Raw genomic sequence first — 23,778 nt, 5'->3', positions numbered from 1 at the left:
AAATACTACTTAAATATTCCATATATCTCGGTGAGAGCTTTGCTCTTGGCTTAAAAGGGAACAGGGTGGATTCCTAAGTGCAGGGCTTTGTCTAAGCCAAACTGTTCATGGTTCTCCATAAACTGCTGCAGAAAAGGTGGGACCTCTGCTCTCCCAGGCCTTCTTTGTGCCGAGAGCTGACCTGGCGGCAGCTTTCTGTATTTTCACTGAAACTGATGGGTGGAAAAAATTCTGCACGTGGCAGGCAGCTGAGAGGGCTGTGGAGAAACGTGCGGGAGGCTGTTCCTGCAGGAGAGCAGGAACCCTCTCTCTGCTCCGCCTGGGACACCGTGGGCTGCCAGCGCTGCTGCCGCCAAAGCGTCATGGCAGTTCAGGGGAGGTAGTTTCACTTTCTGTGGAAACGGATAAATAAATGGTGTACTTATTTGAATTTTTTTTTAGCAGTACATTGGCTGTATCAATGTGTGTTAGAACTATGTAGTCCATTCATTTTCCCTTACTGCAAGTACGCTTTGGAAAATTAATAGATAGTAAGTAAAACAGCAGCTCCCAGCAAAAAGATTAGAAGAAACAAAGGGCATCCTTTAAAGCAAAACATTAATGCTAATAGTATTTGAAATATGCATTAGATGAATTTACATATTTATGTAATGCGAAAACCAAGGTTTTTTGTGATTTCTTCTTTTGGGTCTACTTTCTTTTGGTTTATTTTCCTTTTAACTTTCAAAACAATAGGTACCTACCTTCAAATGGGGGCTTCTAAACACTGCTAGATTTGGGGGTGTCCAGGCTTACTTCAGAACATGGAATTTCTGTTCACTTTTGCTGATTCAAATTTCTAAATCCAGGATTCTTGGTCTTCTACTTTGAAATCTCCCCTTAAATTAAAGCCCTCTGTGAAATAATTCCCTTTTTATGCCCAGCATTTGTGCTTAGAAGCACATCCCAACCTATCACAGACATAGTTAAGGCAATAATTTAAGTTTAATGAGCCAGACTCCCCCCCGCCCGAAGCAGAAGCTACTACTAGCAGTACTAGCAGGTCTGTATTTTATAGGATATGCACGTGACCTGTTTTTAACTTGTAAGTGCCCACTTAGAAAAATCCTGTATCTTATTCACTAGTAATTTTGTTCCATTGTACAGCATCATTTTCCCCCTTTTTCCTTCTTTCCAATCCCTTTTTCTCTCTTCCTCTTCTTCCTTTTCTTTGTTCTACACCCTTTTTATATTTTGTATAGATTTCCCTCCACTCTGACATTTTTACCATTTTAAAGCATAAAATAGGGCCTCTCTTCTCCTTCTGCAGCTGCGACCCCATCCCCTGCTGTACCAAATTGACACTTCTGCAAGCAGCAGCTCTAGTCAGTCACTCGAAGGCTGCTGCTTTCACAAGTGTTGATTTAGTGCAGCAGGGGATGATGTGCCAGCTGTAAAACTCAGACAAAAAAAAAAATAATAAAACCCTATGAAAAGTCTTATAATAAGAGGGAAAAATAAAGGGGGGTGGGAAGGAGAGGAGGGTAGCAGGGGCCAGGCAGGGGGAGGAAGGGGAGCAGAGGTCCCTGCGGGGCGGTGGGGTACGCGGCTGCCCACGGGGCAGCGGGACGGGTAGGAGAGTGGCCCGTGAGCAAATGCTTCTCCTCCTCCCCACTCTGGCTGCTTACAAGAAACTGCTGTGACTGACAGGGCAGAGCGGTGCCGCCTCAGTGTGCTGACGTTTTGTGTTTCTACCACACCGGAGAGTTATTTTGGGATAAAATCCTGGTGGCAGGGGGTGGAGGATTTAAAAGATGACTAAGGGAGTGAGGGGCACCTGTGCTCTAGAGTTACTTAATCTTTGCAAATGCAACTTCTGGACAACAAGATATTTGATATTTTCATTCTTAAGTTATATATTGTATGGTCCATGGATGTATAGGCTGAATATCTTAGAAATATACAAATAGCGTGTTGCTATTTAAAGCACATAAATGGAGAGTTCCTTCTAAACCAGCCCTGATTTACCCTCAGTAATATTCCTAGAGGAAATTGTTTACAACTTATTGGTGTCAAAGTATTTAATAAGCAGTTGTATGTCTGCTCTAGAACTAATAGGATTCCTTAAAGCTTTTGATGGGCTAACATTTTCTAATGCAGTCTCCAAGTGCTCAGAGTAATGTCTGTTCATCCCTATTGATTTATTCTTGCTAAGTTCCTCAGGTATTTTCATAAGGGAAGCAAAGCCCTGGCTTTCCATCCGCTCACAGGTTGTGTGGCAGGTGCCAGTAACGTCTGCTCGGGGACCGTGTCTGTAGAGATGCCAGCGTGGCCACGGCCATGGGCTGATGTAGCACATGTGCAGAGCAGAAGGTCTGTGCCCTCCGCCGGGGCTGCTGGGCAGCCTGGGGCTGCTGGGCAGCATGGGGCTGCACGCTGGCGGCCTCACTGAAGTGGGAATCTCCTCTCCTGTGCAGGACAGCAGCTGCAGCAAAGGGCGCAGGCTCATCCAGCCTTCCTTAACGCGCCTTGCTGCTGCACACAAGGCAAACCCTACTGAGGGGGCTGAAGCTGCCGGATTGAGAGAGGCTCTTACCATACCTTTTGTATCTGTTGCTGTTGGAGCAGCCCTTCAGCAGTCACCCAAAAAAAAAAAAAAAAAAAAAAAGAGAAACAACTCTTTTTGATCCCAAATGGAATGGTCCTGAAGTTTTGTTTTGGCAAGAAAAAGTTGAAAAAAAAATTATTGTAGGTTATATTTACTGATTACTTTTCAAAAAATTTTCATTCTCGGCCACTGACGCAGCAAATCAATTATTTCCATGGCCCTAATATTTAACTACCCATCAGTGATCTGGAGGAGTGAATGAAATACACTATGTTTTAAATATTAATATTGGTAGTGACAGAAACATATGATAAGACAGGATGATTTCAAGATGGACATGCAGAACATAATTCAGAGTATACTTCCCAAATAAGTTCAGCATCTCTCTTTATTGTGTACAAGTCAATGTGACAGACTGTAATATTCATTAACACTGTTCACAGTATCAGGCGGGTTAAACTAAATAGGAATGAGTGCAGCAAGATATGTGGTTTCGACCAGTGATCAAAATAGTAGCTCTGAACTAACATAGCCTGTCCTTGTCAGTGGAGACCTGAAAGCTGCTAATGCATGTGTAACAAACATTATTGTTGGTTAAATTTGATTATACATGACATTTGCCAGGTTTGTGTTGAGAGCGTGGAAATTTTCAGAGACTCTTGGAAAGCCCTTTTCTTATAAGTTTATTTCAGACCATAGGTTTGGGTTGTCTTTAAATTAATGGGAAATAAGGACATACTTAAAATTAAGCATGTACTTGAAAACTGGTGGATGGAGGTCATATTTGGTAGGTCTTGGGAAAAATTTCCATTGTCTGAAAAGCATCTGCTTTTCAGCATTTAAAGAGATGCTTTGTAATAGGCTTTCATAATGATCACCTTTGTAATCTTGTTGTTCGTCATATTAATTGAAGAAGCTCCTTTCTGATAACCTTTGGCTGTTCAGGATGTGTTCCCAAAGCATCAAAGGCTGAAGAAACTTAGAAAGAGAAAAGACATAATAGATCATTCAGTCTATTTTTCTGCCAATGTAGGATTATTTCATAGAGAACATTTTTTAGTGTTATGTCAACTTTAGTTTTTAAAATCCCAAGTGAAAGCTTCCATATCTCTCCTTGGGAGACTATTTCACAGGCTAATACATCTTGCTGTCAGGAAGATTTTCCCGATACTCTATTGAGCTTAAGCTTTTTCTTTCCATTATTTCTAGTTATATCCCTTTCCCTTGATGGCCTTACACACTTCAAATATTTAGAGATTATTATATTTTTCCCTTAAGAAGTTGTTCTTGAAACTTTCTTCAGTTTATCAATATCTCTTTAGTTTTGAAAAACCCACCTAAGACCTTCTAGGCTGAGAACTACGTTTGCTATCAAACCATACTACAGTCAGATGCTCACCACAGCATTTTCTTCAGGTCCTTTTTCTCAGGGTTCAACAAACATAGGAGATTCTAGCTAAGATAAATCTGATAAGTAGAATATTTTCATCAGTGATTTGAGAAAGGTCCCTTTGCTTTCTTTCTGCTTCTCGATGCACAGCTCTTCTGGCTGTTGTGAATGAGGACCCCGGCTGCTACTTGGTTCTTAATCTCCCACCTCTTGGTGCTCTGCTCCACAGAAAGCCTGCATCCTTCTTAGTCTTTGTACTTCTGCAGCTCACACAAAATTCACTTCATTCTTGTTAAGTGCAACTGCTGTGCTCAGGGCCCAGAATATTTCCAGGGAAACGGAAGGCAAGAGGAGGAGGGTGAAGCTCTGCTCTAGTCCGAGGTCTGGTTTGGAAGTCCTGGGTTGAATTTTAGCTCCTTATTTAGGAAAACCTAAAATATGTCCATGCAGAAAGCTGTAACAAGTGCTCAGGTGGACTTACTAGCATGGACCTGTCCTCTGTTTGCATAGTTCAGGGTTGCAGAAGGGGGGCCAGCCTGTGCCAGCTCCGAGTGCAGGCAAGCCGGTGCGTTACTGGCACCGAGACACAGGCTCTGCTTCTCTGCGCATCCTTCCCCTGCCACAGCAGGGAAGCAGTAGCAGCCTCCTGCTGCATGCTGATGGATACTGGTGCTATATGGACCATCTACTGGAGGCACCTGGAAAAATTTTCTTGCTTTTTAATGCAACTTAGATTGTTATTATTAGTGATGAGTGTTAGTCCTGGCTTGCAGAAAAGGGAAAGAAATTGGAATGACTTACATGGTATTCGACTGTCATTTCTAGCTTGGTTTTCTAAGGAAATGCTGTCTGTCAACCTTCTCTAATTACTTTTGAACACAATGGACATTTTCACAGCTGAGTCTAGTGGTGGTAGAGGTCCCAAAGATACCATCATCCCACAGTGGCCTTGTGTGGTGGCTTTGAAATCAGTCGGGGCACTTTTGGGTGCCCTGGTGGGCAAGCATGGTGTGCACCTGAGGGCACCATGGCTGGCTGGCACTGGAGCAGCCCAGGAATGTTTTGGAGAGGCAGTGTAGGGAAGGAGGGCATGGTAGGGAGTCTGGGCACTTGCAGGTGAGTCACAAGGCAGAAAGTAGTGTTTTTCTGCTCAAAGAACTTGAGCCTTTCCCAAGGATTTTTCAGACTCTTAGACACTCGGCGCTTGTCTAATTGTTCTCCTAGAATCAATAGTTAAACTCACATTGATTTCTCCTGACATGCAATCCTTAGGATTCCAGCTGTATTGCTGAACTCGAGATCTCCACGTTTCAGAGAGGCTTACCCGCCACAGCTGTCTGCCACCTTCTGAAGTTTTGAGCACAGAGTTTCCCTGAGAAGCATGCAGGGTGGAAACACCACTCCAAGCGCCCTTGTAGCCTTTGTAGGAAACAACCACCTACCATGCTGCTTTTTCTCCATCCATTTCACAGGGAAAGCCTGTGCCTGGTGTGCTTATTCCCAGGTCTGCGTCTCTCGGAACGGCAGCTTTCTGCTATCCTCTTCCTTTCGACTATTCCAAAGCATTTTCCCTAGATCTTTTAGCTGACATTTGCATAAGATAATTTGCCTAAGAGAATTTTTATTTTATTCCTTTTTGCCTGTCTAATTTCTGGACACAGCTATGTATACTTTCTGCTTTACTTATGCTTGCGATATTTTCCAGATTCACATCTTCCACAGCTCTTGACAATGAGATTTACTGCCTAATACAGACAATTCAGTGCCTTTATTTCGATATTTAATCTTAAAGAGATTACTTTCAACTGTATTTCTAAAACCAGTATAAAGAACAATGTTTACTAGCAAGTTTCCCTTAGCTTCTTTTCATTGAGAAATGGAATAAAAAGAGTAATGATATTGCACTTCTGCTGACTACTCTGCTTGACTGATTCACAGGGTATTTGCTCTTAACATGCTGTAAGAGTTTTAAAAAAAACAAGTGTCAAACTTTTTTTGGCACCCAGCTACAGTAGATCCTGTTAGAAGAAACATATGGCCTCACGCTAACAGTGTTAAAGCACTGCTAAAGTATTGCATGCATGACATTGACAAATTTCCTCCAGGCTTTTTGTTTTCTGTGCTATTAAGCATTCAAAGTCCAGTATTTCATTACCACTGATGATACGGAGAGCCTTATTGACATTCTATCCATCTGTTCATAACATGCATTATTAAATGTGAAGCAACTAGTAGGTAGGAGTGCACTTGCCAGCTGTACAATGAATTCTCAGCAGTTTGGTGCCCTCTATAAATTTTCTAGTATTCTGCCAGTTTCTCAACATAATTTGCAATGGGGATTTTTTTTTTTCTTTTGGTGCTGCACGTTGTACAGAGAAAAGTTGCTTCAAAAGAATTCTCTATTTCGTTATCCTTAATGTGCAATCTTTAGATATAGTTTCAAAATGCCCAGGAGTCTTAACATACAAGGACTGTCTCTGATATCAGATCTCACTAACCACAGTTTCATTTTTTTTTTTTCCTAGGAGCAAATCTGCTGCATTACCTATGAACAGGACAATGGGGCCCCAATGAGTCACCCTATTCATATATTTTTGGAACCCAGAGGAATTGGTTTGACTATTTACAGATTATAACAGTTGGTAGTTGAATGTTTTATTTTCATTCCCAGTTGGTACAATATGTTCACAGCTGATGCTAATGGCTTGCCCATTTGATATCACATATGGTCCACTATTTGGGTCTCCTAAAGCTTTCTTTTGTGGTCAGGCTGCTTTAAAACTCTCATATATTTAGGTTTGTTCTATCTGCTGGGAAGATGTCTATGAAACTCAAACTTGGCAGCTGTAGAGAAAATCAGCAATTGTGTTGATAAAGATTCAAAGAATTTGGGTCTAAATGTCCAAGAAAGAATATTTTTCTATAAAATTGAATACAAAGAAATGCCTTAGTAGACCATGTGAAACTTTAAAAGAAATGTCCTTTCATCTTTCCTTGTGTTTGAAGTTGTGATTGAGTTACCCTCGAGTGTTTCAGCACCATTGAGTGTCATCAGGACTCCTTTCAGTTGGGTGTTCACTTGCATTGGAAAACAATTTATGCAGAATTTGTATTGCTTGGATCATTATTTGTATTTTTATTTGGATATTACTTTTTTGGTAATGTTTTATGAAAGGAGAAGACCTGAAAAAGCAAAGTAATTTTTCCTTTGATTTCTAGAATAAGAGCATAGAAAAAGTGAACTAAAACAATATGAGAATGAAAATTAAAATTACAAGCCTGTCTGAAGTTCTTATCCTATGACACACAAGTGTTTATACTGACTCTAAAACCTAACTGATAAAGCCACAATCTCATAAAAAGATTATTTCCAAAACTATTGCATTACCCTCTGAGAGCTGAAATTCTCATTTATTCATAGGAGTAGATCATAATAGCTCTAATTCCCTGAGAAGTGGGCATTGTATGATAATTGAGCAGGCTAGTACATTAATTGTCCTCCACTTCACCTCTAGATGTTTAACTCTTTATCTAGTCAACCAGCAAACAATAATGCTCACTTATTTGTGCCTTACTGTTCAAATAATTTTTCTAACAGGGTGATTTATTTGAAATAAAGCAGAATAAGCATAATCATGCGGAAGGGACATTGAAATCATGTTATATTAACATATTGAACGCCATTTGTTAGTAGGATAGGGGTTTTATGGTTGTATTTTTCAGCCTTACAACTTTAACTGAACAACAGCAACGTGATTTTGCATGCAGGAGTATTTCTCTAGCTAATGGGACAGATGTAGCAATTCTTACTGCGTGGCTACTGCTTTCTTATGGCCTCTCTGTTCTCTCTCACCGATGCTTGTTAGGAGAGCAGGTAAGTGTGTGTTGGAAGTGGTGCGTGTGCCTGCGACCCCTGGCTCCTGTCACTGGATTGAGTGAGGCAATTGGTGGTGGGAGAGAGGCCCTGGCTTGTTTAGTTTAGGATGAAAATGTGCGTGTTGCTGGTTTAGAGTCAGCCCCTGGAAGCAGATTAAAATGGAGCTGAAGTAGGAGGCTTTTTCAAGTGAATAAAGTCAATATTCATCCTGGAGCACTACAGAGGAAACTAACGTTTTCTCTTCAGGGGAAAAAAAGCCCAACAAACCTCAATGTTTTCACAAGTGAAACTAGTAGATAAGAAGTAAAATTCTGCCCTCTACCATGAGCAGTCTGAGGGACTCAGAAAATGACAGTAACGCTTTAGCATGCTAACAAGTTCAGCTACCTTGAAATGTCTTAAAAAAAAAAACAACCTGAGGAGATCAAATTACTAATGAATAATCTCAGCAAAGGACAGGGTGCCTGATGATATGGTACAAAGCATTTGTTAGGCAAGACTTGGTCGAAATTTGGAGAACTGACAGTACCTAAGGGAGCTTAAGAAGTTAGCAACATGTTGCGTCTCGCAACTTATTAGCTAGAAATAGAAGATTATTCAGGAAGAATTTGGACTCATTGGACACAATTTAAATTAAATGAAGTTCCAGAAAGGATGTATTTCTCATAAATAGCAGAACTCAATGTTAAGAACTAGAAACAGTACTGTTGAAACATCATTTTCTTGGTCTTATATAAACAAATCACCAGCCCAGAAGCCTCCAGGAGCAATAACTTGTGTTTTGGCTTGTGGGTGTCTAGCAAAACCTGGGTATCACAATGCAAAAGTGGTCATAACATGGGTATCCTGTGTACATGAGCATGTCCTTCAGGGGTCCATCCACATCATATTTGGGGTGGCTAAGCCTGTTTTGAGGGCATTGTAGTAGTCTTGGCATGGCGCTGCGGCTGTGCTGGCAGCACTCGTACACAACTTGTATGCAGCTAGCTATGGAAGAGCAGTAGGGCAGTGTGGCAGCAGCCCTACTGCTTGTCATGGAGGTGGTGTGCCTTGTGTCCGCTCTGACACCATACCACCATCTCCAGAGCCAATCATGGCATGTTCTCTGTGTGCCGGACAGCCTCTCCTTCCCTCCTCTCCGTCAGCTCTGGCCTCACTGCAGCCTTGGGGCAACTGCTGCAAAGTGCAGGATGCTCATGCAAAGGTGGGTTTTGGAGTGTATTGTCCACACCAAGGGGATCCTGTTAGAAAGAAGAGTTACACTGGCTGTGGTCTCTGATTAATGAGACACAAATCTAGTGATGAGTGCTTAATAACATTCAACCTTAAGATTCTGAAGCAGCTGAGAATGTTAAAGTTGACACCAAACCTGTGTGGGTTGCCAGACCTATAATGGAAGAGCATGACTGAGAAGAAACCTCTTGCTTCTGTATGTTAGTGCTATAGACTTGGACTGTAAACTTGAACCCCTATTTTGTGAGAGAGAAAATGGGGAGATCAATTGGGTATTGTCTTACAGTGCATTTATAAATGATGCTTTTTGCTTCCATACAAGTTTGCTTTACCCAATTAAAAATCGAGTCACCCTGCTCCAGGCAGGCTTCTCTGTATACGAAGTCAGAGTTACCCTCACCATTAAACCACTTGTATTTTGGATCCCTTCTCAAGCATTACACACAATTTTAAAATCCACATAGTTAATCTCACTTTACAAGAAGGAAAGTTTTTGCTGATCTATTTTTATTTAGGGCTGTCTAATACAGGCTTTGCAATACCGTCCAACCAATTTTAGGAACATATACAAGGACAGGATTATTTGTGATTGGTACTTGAAGAATTATGGGTTTCCTGGGGGATTTTTTTTCTCATTTGTTAATAATTATTTATTATTATTACTATTATTCTGCCACCAAAAACATGCGAGTGCTCCAGCAGAAGCCTCTTCCTGTGATATTCCCCTTCTCCCTGGGACCATGCAGCAGGGGTGAGTGGCAGTGTTAGGCACTGCCCTGCCGTCAGGGGCTCCTTCCAAGCATAGCAGCTGCCCAAAACCCTGAGAACCCAACGCTGATGCTTCTGCAGGCAGCTTGTGCTTCTTGTGCCTCCTCAGCTGAGCGGCTGTTAGCCACCCCAGGCCAAGGCTGAAGCTGTAGGTCAGACCCCTCAAACAGCCACCAAAATACTGACCTCACTCTCTGCCCAACAAATTCTTTCCTTCCTAAAGCAACAAGATCTTTGCAGGTCTCCACTAAATATACTTTCTTCTTCTTGTTTCACCAAAGGAAGGACCTGAGGCTGAGGCTTGCTGAGGAGGAGAAGACCATGTGGAAACAGTTTGCTCAGCTGCCATCAGCACGCTAGGGAAGGTGAGGGGTGGGATGGACTTGATGAAGGCAGCTCCATCTTGGGAAACAGTTGATTAGAAAAATAGTATCAAGTTGTAATTTATTATCAGCCCTAGATATATTTTGGGGAGTCCTCTCTCCCGAATGGGATTAAATTACATATAGTGTTAACGCAGAGTCTTCTGCAACAATGTAAAGGAGTTGTTAACATGGCACTTCATTGCAATAATAATTCAAAGCTACTAGCGGGCTTGATGGGTCTGCAATAAATGTTTTATTATTTAGGAAAAATATACTCTACAAGTTGCAACGTGCCATGCTCATTCATGCTGTAAATCAACAAAGATCAGCAGACTGAATAGGAAAATGAAAAGCTTATTTAGGAACTGACACAAGCTTTCAGATGAGCAGGGATGGCTGAAGTTAACTGCATTCATTTTTCTTTGCTTGTCACAGTTGCCACTCGAATTTCACTGCTAAAGATTGTGAGTAGTTTTGCTTTATGAAATTACATCTACAGAAACAGTATTTGCATTTATATAGGCTTAGTTATAATAAAGTTAAACCTAACACACCCCCTTGCCTCTGCAAACAAACAAACCGACCAGCCAACCAGAAACCTCAATGTTGAAACAATATTTATTCCTCAGTTTTCCTAGATCTGAATAGGATCCAGCTAAATGGTTCCTACTTGATGCTTTAAAGGCCTGAAACTGGTGACCAGGTGAAATGCAGGAATGCAGAGCTATGGCCCCCCCTCCAACTTCAGCTGTCCTGAAGGCGCTACCTCTGTCCTCACATGGATAAAACCACAGTTTTCTTTAAAAATGTGCTTGATGAGTGAAGGCACAGATTGGGTGGAAGGGCTGGGAGACTGGGAATTAACGTGGTCCTCATGGCATGGTGATGAAGTGCCTGAAAGCAGCTCCACTACCATCCTCTCTTGTCTCCCCCAACACTTGAAGACTCTTGCTTGAAGTTTGCAGCATGGAAAATGCAAGTGCTGAATGCTGAGCATTGGCTTGTCCTGAAAACTGTATGTGTTCAAACATGGTGTGAAACCCTTCACAAACTCTGTATGTTGATGTCCTTACAGAGATGTGACTACTTGGCTGATCCTATCAGGGGAAGGAGGAACCAGGACGAGAAGACCAGTCAGTCAAGATAATTCATCCCATGCCCGTGTTGGCTTGAAAAAGACAAGGTTTTCTAAGCCAACTTCAGAAATTATTCTCTTTTTTTCCCCAGAAAGGAAAGAAGAGAACATATTTGTTAAAGCATTTGCCTGATGATGCCACACCCCTGGTCATGGGTCTCCAAAGGGAAGAGCTGCTTTATGCATGGCAATTCAGCTGGACCTGCCGGATAAGGATGGCAGCAGGGACTGGACATAGGAGGAGGAAGCGGCTGGACCAGAGTGGGACAGAGCAGAGCCTGCCCTGATGAGTGTGCATAAGCCTCTGACCACAACACCATCCCAAGAAAGCTGCCTGTGGATGCAGAAAACAGTAGGAGAAAAGCCAGTAGGTCTCTGCTTAAGTTTGTGCCCACTGGTGTGTGTGTATTTGAATGCGTATTTGTATGAACGTGAACATTCATGTGTGTACGTATACACACACAAAGCAATTTTTGGTTCTCTGTAGTCATCTGTGGATTTCTTCCAGTTTGGCAGGTGCGTGTGTCTGCCAGTGAATGGATGTTTTCACAGTGCTCTTGGTTGTGGAGTTACTTAGCCAGCTACAAGAATCACTGACCATCTCAAATATCCATTTTCTGTAGGTCAGTTTGCATCACTTAAATATACCATAATTTTGTTGTGGTGCCCTATGGGCCTGTAGGAGAGGAGCCTAATCTTGTAGCCAGCAAAACTGCCTCTGTGCTGGGAAGGCTACTGAGACCAGAGCTTGCAAATGATGAAAATATAACGGTTTTGCTGCAGGGGGTTGCTCCACTGACTTGGTCTTGAACCTGGTGTTGGGCTGTTCAGATGGCATCCCTGGTGTAAGCGTCTTACGGCTGGAAGCAATCTCCTTGAGGCAGGTTGTCTATGCTCCAGTGAGTGATCCTGGGTTGGGTATGTTCCTCTGGCCCCTGGGAGTACTGGTGAGGCACCAAGAACTCCTGTGGCTAGGCAAAGCTGAGGCCTGGGCATCATGTCCTGCTGAGGAGGCTTCAGGAGCATTACCCTGAATTTTCTCACTTTCTTGAGTTTTAAAACCTGCACTTTCACTTTTCAACCACAGGAATATTTTAAGGATATACGTAATGTGTGAGAGTCCCTTGGAAGTGACGTGTTACTTTCCCCAAACTACTTAACTTACTTTGCCAACCAGGAAAGTGAAATGACTTTACCCCTTTGGAAATGTAATAATGAGTGCTTTGTTTATGAGACTAGTATCTGCAAAAAATTTAATTTGGAGAGCTGTCTTAGACTTACTTCAAATAGAATTATCTGAAGCTTTTGTCATCATGATAATTTAAAAAAAGGCAAACATAAGTCAAAGACTCTAAAAAAAGTCACTGAGATAGCCCATAGTGTAGGTTTTGAATTTGTTTCACAGAAAAAAAGTTTTGCTTCTGAGCCAGCCATTTATATGTTAAGAAAAGTCCAATTAAGATGACTGAATTGTAAGTGTCATAAAATAGAGAAGGCAAAGGACATTTAATTATAGCTGTGCTGCCAGGCACCGATATAACAAAAGAAAAAATGTTCACCTACAACACAAAGTACTGCCTAATACATTTGGTGTAATAAAGAGACAATATATGGTCTAAACACACACTTCTAAATAGTTCAAAAAGCTGTACCTTCTGATTTCCATGAAGCTGTTTTCCAATGATCAACACAGTTTAAGAGAAAAAAAAATATTTTTTTAATATTGAGACCTTCAACTTTGTTCACGGGTTGAAGAAAAAGCATCATGCATTAAGACAAAAACGTTGCCTAAGAAAATGGATTCGTGACCCAGAAGAATGTATAATTGATGTGTGTGGTTGTCTGGATGGTAGAATAACAATAGCAACCATTAGAGATGAGAGCTGGAACTAGTCAGGCAGTGAGGCAGGATGTATTTTATAGGTCATCTGGGCTCCATTCAGATCTACAGGTTGCTATTCCTTCTCCATACTTGAAAGCATTTAATGGATTATTATAAAAGGAAAAGGATGGTATGCAATAATGGTTTAAATTGAAGCTCTGTATATATATCACCACTGTGTGACTTCTAAATGAATGCTTCATTTTTAAAATTCTCCCATGACATACTTGAAAGTTTGCCAGAGCATCAAGGAATTAAAACAATGAATTCACCAGCAGCAAGAGTAAAGGACACCGAACAGCACAGTAGAAACATTTTTTCTCTTTCATGGCATGGACAATAATAAATAAGAAAAATTCACCGAGAAAGATTTTTCCAAAGCTGCTGCCTATCCTCTTCAAGGCAGATGAACTGGGTTCTGCATTGTTTCATAATATTAAATTAAGAAAAAAGAGAATTTTGGAAAGAGGCTTAACTGTCAAAATCAAAGCCAAAAGCGCATAATACTGAAGTCAAATTCAGAATCCCTACTTGCCTGGAAAATGTTTCTTTCATATCAAAATTGATACAAGTTAAAGGGTGGAGAATCTTTTCTGCTTTGTTTCACATGAACATAAAAGTTTTATTCCTGCTTTTAATGGGTAGTATTTTACAAATGTAATGGAACATAATTTTACCAGGTTTCCCTAAGGGAAAGTCATGGCATGATTACACAGGCAGTCCCATCTCATTTAGTATAATGCTTACAATATACATGCAAATATACTTAGGCAACTCAAGTTAGAGGTAGATTGAATGGCATTCAGATAATCATAGAGCAGTGCAGATGATGAAGAAAGTTTTGCAGGAGAAGTATGCATCGAATGACTGGTCCCTTGCAGCCACACATGCCCTCAAGTAATGTTTCTCTGCAGCGTGGAAGATTCAAGCTGTGCCAGACAGAAGTACCTGGCACGTGTACGTTTGGCGGTTCGGGCTGAACACCTTAGCTTGGCCCCATTTCGAGCCCCATTGACAGCATATCCCAGCAAGTGCTGAGAGAGATGGATCGAGGGGACGGGAACCCTCGTGGCTTGCGGTGTCCCAGCGGCAGGGACAGCCTGGAGAAGGAGCCATCCCCTTAGAGGCAGAGCTCTTGCGCTGTCCCTTGGGATAACTGGCTGCAGGGTGGTGGGACACAGAGGGGCTCTGTGGGCATGGAAGGAGATTCAAGCCAGGTCAGACAGAGGCACAGGGTGGCAGGGCTGGGAGTTTCAGGCTGACAGAGTTTGCTCTCCAAACTCCTTGCATAGGGAATTTTTCAGCTAGGAATTAAATAAATCTTTAAGTTATAAATAATAAAGTAACAATTTAACGCAATGCGGTGCAAACTGCAATTCCAGCATGTTGGGTGTAAAAAGCAAGTAAAAATCTGTGTTATAAGCTAGCATGAAAGGTCTTATATTTGTGGGAGTTGTAGGGGTGCTCTTTCTGAGGTGGCTTGTGCATTGATGAAGGAGAGACTTGTAAGAACAATGTTTTCTTGCAGGGGATGATTGAGCAATTTTAAAACATTCTATTAGCACATGTGAGTGTAGCATATTCCCTAGTTCATAAACAATATATAGTATTTTACTTCCAGTTTAACTGTTTTTGCTGAATTGATACCAGACTCTCTTCTCAGATCTGGCTCTTATTTAACCTGATGCAGATCACCGTACTATCACAGAGATCAGAGAAACCATCCCAAGTTTTCATCGGTGAAGCGGTGTAAAAGTCTAGTCTACATGAACCTAGTCTTGACACTGGTTACTTGGAGATGCATGAAGGAGGCAATCGTAACCCGCTTGGAGTCAAAGCACCAGCAGCTTCTAGAGCTCTCCCGCAGGACCACTGGCAGCAGAGCCGCTGCCTCTGCACGAGGTGCTCAGAGCTGCTGCTGTAGCTGACATCTGGATTGCAGGTGCGAGGCCAGCGGTGGGCCTGGCAGCTATCGCCCTGTGTGGGTAGGCAGATCCTTTCTCGTTCTTTTTGGGAAGGTCAAGGAATAACAAAGAAATAATAAAAAATGAAGTACAGAAACTCAACGTCTGTCTATGTTAGATTTCTTTCAAACTTTCTCACTGTCAATGTTAGTAGCTCAGATCTGTACGGAATAGTCATGGATAGGTTAGTGCAAAATCTGTATTACAGATACATGCCTATATCTGCTGTGGAAAAAATTGGAAAAAGACAATATTTAAAAAATGAGTTGCTTTTTTTGTACCGTAGTTAGTGCCCTCTATTCCCTGATACATTTGAAGCCAAACTGCTTTTTAGCGATCAAGAGGAATATTTAATAAATTTTTGCCCTTTTTTTTTTTTTCATTTCTATTTGCCACATCTCAATTACCTGCCAATACTCAGGAACGTGAATTGTATTAATTTCCTTTTAGTCAAGTGTAAAATTTATCATTCCGATAAACTAACACCTGAGTCAGTATTAGACCGAGAAAGTGTTTGTTCTTCCTTGTTCATTAGTTAGCATTTCATCTGTGAGCCTGGGATGGGTAAATTTCAGAGTGCATCTTATTTAACCTCTAAAAATGTATCCTCTGTTCGGTGCCAAGGGGTACCCCAGGGCTGCGCCTGCCCAGCTCGGGCTTCTAGAGGACAAAGTTGCCAGATGCTTTCCGTCACAAGCTGTCCCACGAGACTGCCTTGTTTGTCTGTCTTTTCACGTCTAAGGAAATGTGTTCAGATGGGATGTAACACTGAATTCAAGTTTTGTTTCTTTGTTTGTTTGCTTTTCAAGATTAGCAACAGCTTAGTACCAGCACTGAAGGCGGTGATCCTGCGGGGTGTCCCAGGCTCTGCGCCTGCCGCTGTCGTTTTCCTCTGCAGTACAAAGGGATGGCTCTGGGTCTGCTATTTGCAAAACGGCTTTACCTGTTTTTTACAGGACATTTGTAAACCAAGTAAACTGGTACTGTGGTTTAATATCGGCCAGAAATACAGTAGGGAAGATTTTTGTTTAACTAAGGCTTATTCCAATGGTAGGAAAATTCAGACAAATGAAGGAAACGTGTGAAGTAAGTGCACAAAACCTAGAGTGCTTTAAGCTTCTCTGTGGATGATCTAATTCAAAAGGAAAATGGCCTTAATTCATGGTAGCTTAATCCTCTTTTACAGTGAAGTCAGACCACTTTACCTCTCAGTGAGAATATCCATGCAGGAATTTAATGCATTTTAACCTACATGCATTATCATCACGGGTTTAGTTGATTTATCTTAACTTTCCTGAATGATCTTTTGTAGAAAAACCCATAGACATAGATACATTGTACAAGCTTTACTTAAAGCATAGTCATGCCCTTAATCTGATGTGGGTTTTATGAAACCGTGTTAAGCGATAGGTGAGAACTGCTTTGTAGGTTGTTCGTATACATCCTGATCCCACAGGGTAACAACGTTAATTCTTTATTTGTGACTGCACTGCCCACAAATGTTTGGAAAGCCTCAGTATCAGCGCTTGGCATCTGCTTGCACGCTGGGCACTGCAACACCAGCGACTCTTCACACACAATTCCAAATTCTGGAATTTTGGGGCTGAGGCTCAACAAAAATAATTCCTGTGATTAGTCTTAGTTCAGTCTATCCTCTGTGCTTTTTTTCAGGCCAAAGATAAAATGATACTAATCACTTTGGAGGAACTTTGCCTAACATGGTTATAATATCAGCAGAATGCCGGAAACATCTCTCGACTTGTGTGGAGAGCTTCGACCCATACCTGGTGGGAAGGAAGGGAAGAGGAAACACTGGCTAGACCTTTTTCCAGCCTGTCTTTGGAACAGTTTTCTTTGTGGGAATGACATTTTTAATGCCAGACAAATAATAATGACTAACAGGACAAGATAGCGCTGGAGGCATGCAATGCTGCACAATGTCAGCATAAACCAAGATTATGGAAGTCTACTTCTGGACAGGTTAGAGCACCTCCGACCACCAGGTGTGTCCCACAGCAATGAGAGTCCTTGTTGCTGCTGAGCTGATCCAACTGGCCACCAAAGCAAACGGAACGGAAGATATCATCAGCATGATGCTTGCCTCCTGGATGGTAAGTACCAGCTGTCTCAGGACACCATTGATAGCTTTGTGAAGCAACTGTGATCAGGAAGCCCCACAACCAGTTCTTGGCCTTCCATAACAGGTCTTAGTGTTCGGCAAAAGAAAGCAGTGTTATGCTTAGGTGATGTTAGGCTGGTGAGTCTACAAGGGCTGTTAGTGCGGGATGCTCCAGAAAGGCTGAGTACAGTGGGCTTTTCCTCTCTGTGGCTAAAGAAATCCCTTACTAGTAAGCTGGGAAGGAGGAGGCCGATATTGAGGAACATAGCAGGTGCATGAGAAATGCTGAAATGGCTGCTGTTTTTCTGGTCGCTGTTCCCGGCAGAAGGGAAGCACAGGCCGTGTAGGTAGCACTGAAAGATTTATACCGCTACATAACCGCTACTGCTGCAGCGCATTGCCTTTTATCCAAGTTCCTCTTGTCGTCACACGACAGGAGGTGCAGCAAGCGCTAGGAGCAGAGTTCGGTGCACCACAAGAGGAACAAGGAATTCTTTGCAGATTGTTTAAGCCCTTCTTTCTTGTCCCTGCAGCCTTGTTTGAGGCTACTTCATAGCGACTTTGCCCTGAAGCTGAAGGCGCTAATAAAGCTATTACATAAAATCATTATTGGTATTTGAGGAATTGAGGCTGTGTTTGAGGAGTTAAAGTTTGCCCCATCTTATGTTATTTTTTATTTTAGCGGTGTTTGTGTACCATGCCTTTTTGAGTTAATGAGTAACAACTCAAGTCGGCTAAAAGTGTATGGCATTAATGAAACTGTGAGCCACATAAGAGACTAAATTGCTTTTTCTCTTTCTGTAATTGTCACTACAATAAAAGCTGCCTTTGCTGTAAAATTTTTCAGGGTTAACCCCTGCAGAGCTCCCAGCTTGATGAGGGAGAAGTGTGATTAGAGGTGTGTAGGGGAGGAAGAAGAAGGAGGAGAACAGCTGACTAATAGTAATTAGGGGTGCTCAAAGGCTGTAGGCAGCAGAGGGCAAAAGTTGCAACTGTGCCCCCAGTTGCCAGACGAATTGCAGCGTAATGAGGGAGGGTCAGCTGTGGTCCCTCAGCCGAGCGGCTTTGGCAACCCTGCCCTGCTTGCACGCTTTTCAGCAACCCTGCTGAACGTGGCAAAGAGTGACGGGAAGGGGATGGAGGGGACAGTTGTGGCTGCAAGGCAGGAGAAAAAGGGAATGGAGGTTTTTGTATTCTCTATGGACACTGTTTTGAACTATAGCATAAATATTTTGGAGTGAGAGGGCAGGTGGGGCAGTCCTCTTTACATGTGTGTGTGGGCAGAGGTTTCAGCCAGCTGAATAAGGGAAGGATTTGGTGGATGTGCAGTATTTCCTATGGGATAGGCATGCCTCCACCCCAGTAATTATGCAATCCCTATATTAATCCTAAATATAAACAAATCTCCTTTTACAGAAACATCAGCAACGTGTGCTTAAGTATTAGATAATGCACCACACACCAAATGTTGGTAATGTAATACATTGCTGAAAGTCAAAAAGAACATCCACCAAAGGTATACAGGCATTGAATTGGTTTTACAAATCTATTTTTGTTTTTAAAATGGAATAAAAATGCCATACCATTATAATCTGAGTGGACTGTCTTCGCTAGAGAGATTGAACATACTCTTTGCAGTATTCACATGGTCAACCAATGCAAATGCTAACAAACACTGGTGATGAATGCTTGACTCGCTTTCAGGATCCTATATGATTTGTTCTGTTTTGTTGTTTTTTTTTTTTTTCTTTTCTTCCTATTAGAACAGAAAATAATTTTGGGAGCATGGAAAACAGTAGATTTAAAAAAATGTCTTAAATACCATTTCATCTGGAAAAAGGTTTATAATAAGTAACCTGCCGTGTTAGAAAAGGTTGCTAATTATCTGAATTTCACTGTGGTTTAATTAGCAGCATCTACGGTAGAATGTGGGAGGTGGTGTTTATCACCTGCCAAGGAAAGCGTTGTCTTTCGAAGGAGGGTAAGTGATGTCAACCAAAATACAGCCTGATTTTAGATCTTCAGTAACGTTCCCTTTAAAGTCTTTTGATGGGCAGAGGTGATTGGCTTTAAGCAATTAAGAGAGTGGAGAACAGAGGTACTAGCGCCCCGACTATCTCCAGCCCAGAGCCTGGGCAGGTCCGAGAGCCACCAGCATCCTCGGTGCTTGCTGTGAAAGGAGATGGCTCTCAGGGTGCAGCTGGATGGGGCACATTGCACCCAGCAACTCCTTACAATTAGAAGAGAAATTAAAACAAGTGGGAGTGTCAGTTCAGGTGTATCAGACCAATAGTTTGCTATCTGTGGACCAGATGCATGTTAGCAGAGGCAAAATATTTCTGGTAAAGCGTGCTCTGTCTCGATGTTATGCTTTCTTTGTCCTTGTTAGCTGTTTTAATAAATGCAATCTGTAATTCTCTTTGAGTGTATCTTATAGCTAAGGGAGTTGGGTACAGGTAGTGGTTGTTCATTATGGACAGCTCTACCTATAGCAGCTGGACGCACGGAAATGCTGGAAACATCTTAATGAGGTGACGGGTCTGAGCTGGAAGCTGCTGGGGTCAGTGGAAAGGTGGCATTTAATGTCCACCAGATCAGACAAAACAAGGTTGAATCCTTACCTTAGCCTAGACTTGGTAAAGTTTCTGTAATCCAAGATAATAATTTTATTGCCTGCTCTATGTGTTTCCAAACATTTTTATCCTTCCTCCAGAGGTCGAGATGCAGAAAGCTGGTAGCTAGGGTAGGCGCAGTCTGCTGAGATACATAGTAGTCGGTATGTTAGCAATTATTTCACATTCACAAAGGTGTTCTGGGCTCTTTCTGTTTAGAAATGGTAAGGAGTGTACTTAATATATTTCTGCTTTGGAATGGAGGAGAGTAAAATGGGACATTCATCTTCCATAAACAGGATTACAGACTAAAAGATATTTTGGACTTCTTTATGATGGTGTTCACAATGATTTTGAATGTATTAGGCAAAGCAGAAAAGATAAAAAAGCTAATCTGCAGATCGTAAGTAAATTATTTTTCACTGATTCAATCCATGAATGCTAAATCAAAAAAAAGAAAAAAAAAAAAAAGGCTTTCTCTTAATTATTTTGATATTTTTGTGATAAGCACACAATTTTAATTTATGTAATGGTACAGCGTAGACTTTTTGTAGTCCAGTTTATTTTTCCACAGCGTGGGCATCCTGCACGTAGGTACCAGTACTGTGGTAACCTTTACCCAGTGCACCAGATGGGTCTGTGGAAATGGTGTGAGTGAGACTCAATGAGGCCTATACACCAAAATTAATTCCTTCAGGCAACCAAGGAGGTACAGAAACACCATTATCACAGGATGAACTTTTTTTTTTTTTTTTTTTTTCAGAAAAACTGTCTGTTCTGACATTCTGATTTTCAAAGCAGATTTACAAAACAAACAAGAGAAAACCTGCAAAAGAAAATTCCTCATTCTAGGAGATACTAAAGAGCAGGGACCCAACAGAGAGGGCTTGGTTTATGACATTTTGTAATTTTCATTCCCCTCCTGCTAACTTTTCACTCCTGTCCAACTGTCTTTGTTTCTCTCATTGCTGTCCCATGGGAGCAAGTGACCTCTGCATGGCTCCCTGTGCTGGGACCGCTTGCCGCTCCGGAGGTGCTAGTTGTCCTTTCCTCTCATATCATCTAACTGATAATATAATAACTTCATCCCAGAGCATGTCTTCCCAACATGCTTTACTGCAGTTTGCAACCTCTGTTTCAGACCTAAAGAATGGCTTATTTGCTTGTGTATTTTTTCCCCCAACTCTAATAGTTGGTCTCATAAAAGATATTACCTCTCCCCATAAACCTTGGCTCTCTAGCGTGCATATGTGTTCCTTGGGGGCAGCAAGCAAGAAAACAACCTCCCCAAGCCTGGAGTTTCCTTGTAGGAGCAAATTGTAGCCATTGAATTATAGATTTAATCATTAAACTACTTCTCTGACCCCATTCCACCCAATTTGAATATGCATTGGAGTTGAGAATGGAAGCAGAAGGATTCCCAAGATTTTTCCAGTCTGATTCTGGTTTGAATGACCCTGTCCTGCCTGCATATCCAGAAGTCCCAGCAGGGAAGGACTTGAGAGCTTTGGCCACATTTTAGTGGGAGGCTACGAGGGGCATAGGAGTCCCGTTCAAAGGCAGGAACCCCAACCCCAGTGGCGCAGGAGTCCCATTGTGGTGGTGCCGGTGATGCCCCAGAGAGGCGGGAGGCATATGGGGGGACGGGGACAGTTTGCGCAGTGCTGGTGCCCTGCCCTTACCCCAGCGTGTCACCTGTAGCAGACGCGGGCAGAGAGGATTAGGGCAGGGCCATGCCTGTGACTGTCCCCAAGGTCACCATTTATGAGAAGTGTGGCTTTGCCTTTATATACATGTTTTTGCATTTACGGGGCCACCCACCGCATCCGTGTTCGTGGGCATGATTTGCTCGTGGGAAGTTGGCTGTGGTATCGTTTGCACAGCTCGTGGCCTTTGGGTGGAAATACTTTTGGCAGGTTTCCCCTTACATAAGTTGCATTGACGATTTCTAGCTAGTCAGCCTTGCCAGGTGAAAAATACCTAAGCTGTTTCTTAAACCAGGCAATAAATTATGATGCAGCAAACCAAAACAGTGGGTCTGACCCCATGCTAGGGCAACCTTCTGCGTTATTCAAAGCGGTCAGACCATATCATACTGAAACTGGTGGTTTGGAAAGTGCTTAATCCGTCCATATTTTTTGGAAGTAGCTTCATCAGCTGGTTGCCTTTAACTTCTGATAACAAATATTGATGTAAGAGATTGGTAAAGTTTATGACTCATGGAGGTACTTGCTTCACTCACTTGTAATTTCTAGTGCAAATGAGTAAGTCAGCCTGCACTCAGCTGAGGAAGAAATGGCAGCGTACAAAGTACGTAGTAAGTAGAGCAGATTAATTAAATTGGCTGTTCTTGTTAACTCTTTCTGGTAATATAAAAGCTAGTAACATTGCATAAGATTAAAAGGTGACAAGATAAAAGGTTATAATGCATCATTATCTCTCATTGCCCCCATGTGTCGTTATGGGACAGTCTAGACTCATACTTAGTTAATTGAAAACATAATTAGACAAAACATATATAAATAAGTGTCCATTATGTTAAGAAGCATTAAAACATGTTTACAAATGCTCCTCTTCAGTCACCAGCCAGCCGCACAACGTAGTTTGGACAGTTACTCTTCGGTGGATGGTTTTCTTTGCAGGTTTTCTAGCAATACCTTTGGAGCACGTGGTGTTGCCTCGTGCAAGGGGGCGAGCAGACAGCCCCCAGCAGAGCGGCACAGTCCCCACCTCCCTGTGCGAGGGACAATCCTGACACCGAGCTCTGCTGTTACTATTTAACATGTCCCTGTATCAATGTCCGTTATGTACAATTCATGAGTGTGTTCCTAATTCCCCAAGTTTGCTCATTCGCACTCCTCACAGAAATGCTTCTTGTCACCTGAAGCTGATGAGAAAAGCTGATTTAGGGCACTGGGGAAATCCTGTCCTTGCTCCCAGCTGCAGTGGGGATGCTCTGCGTTCCGCTGGTGCTGTGTACCTTTGCTCGTGCTGGCCCTGCTGAACTGTGGGGTGAAACACCTGTATGGAGGGGCTGAATGTCACGCCTATTGATCACAGAGAAAGAGAAAAGAAGGTGAAGGAAGGTGTCATTGGTAGAAGATGACCCCCTAGCTCAGAGCTGGGCAGTTTTGCTGTCTCATCAGCCCCTTGCTATGGGGCCCTGAGCTATCCGGTGTTTGTGGGATGCACCGGGCTACCGGTCCTCTGTGTATCAGTGTTGAATCTCGACACTTCCCAGCCTTCCTCCTCCCGGGTCTGCGCAGCAGCTCCCCGCCCGTCTTTCGGCGCTGCTGGGGCCGGCAGGGTTGAGCAGGTTCAGTGCCAGGTCTGGGTGCAGCTGGCAGGGTCGGGGGGCGCAGCCAGGCCCCTGCCCCAGTCTGACTGAACTGGGGAGCAGGGTCTTGCATCAGGTGTGCTCCAGCTTTACTGGGCCGTTGGAGTTTCCGTTTCTGCTCCGAGATGCACTTCGCTCTTCTCCCTGAGCCCTGCCACTGCCTGTGCTGGGGCCGTCACAGGCCCCTGGGCCAACCATCGCTGTATGGGCGGCTTTGCCCCCTTGCAGGACGTGCTATGAAGTAGTGCAGGACGTGACTAAAAGCTCAGAAATCAGCTTTTTTAAAGCTAAGTGTTCTGCCACTGCCCAGGCAGTGGCTAGCATAGTGCAGGCAGGGCCGCAGGCCGGCATGTGCTTCTGGGGTGTAATGCTAATTTTCATCTGCTCAGGGTCTGGCCTGCAAACTTTAAATACAGGAAACCTCCCAGAGGAAGAAAGACCTCATCGAGACAGAGTTCCCAGAAGGGCGGGGGTGCTTGCGGGGAGCCGAGGAAAGCCTTGCTGCGCGA

Source organism: Mycteria americana, chromosome 7 (genome assembly GCF_035582795.1).
Source record: "Mycteria americana isolate JAX WOST 10 ecotype Jacksonville Zoo and Gardens chromosome 7, USCA_MyAme_1.0, whole genome shotgun sequence".
Lineage (NCBI taxonomy): Eukaryota > Metazoa > Chordata > Aves > Ciconiiformes > Ciconiidae > Mycteria > Mycteria americana.
This window is presented reverse-complemented; position numbering follows the sequence as displayed.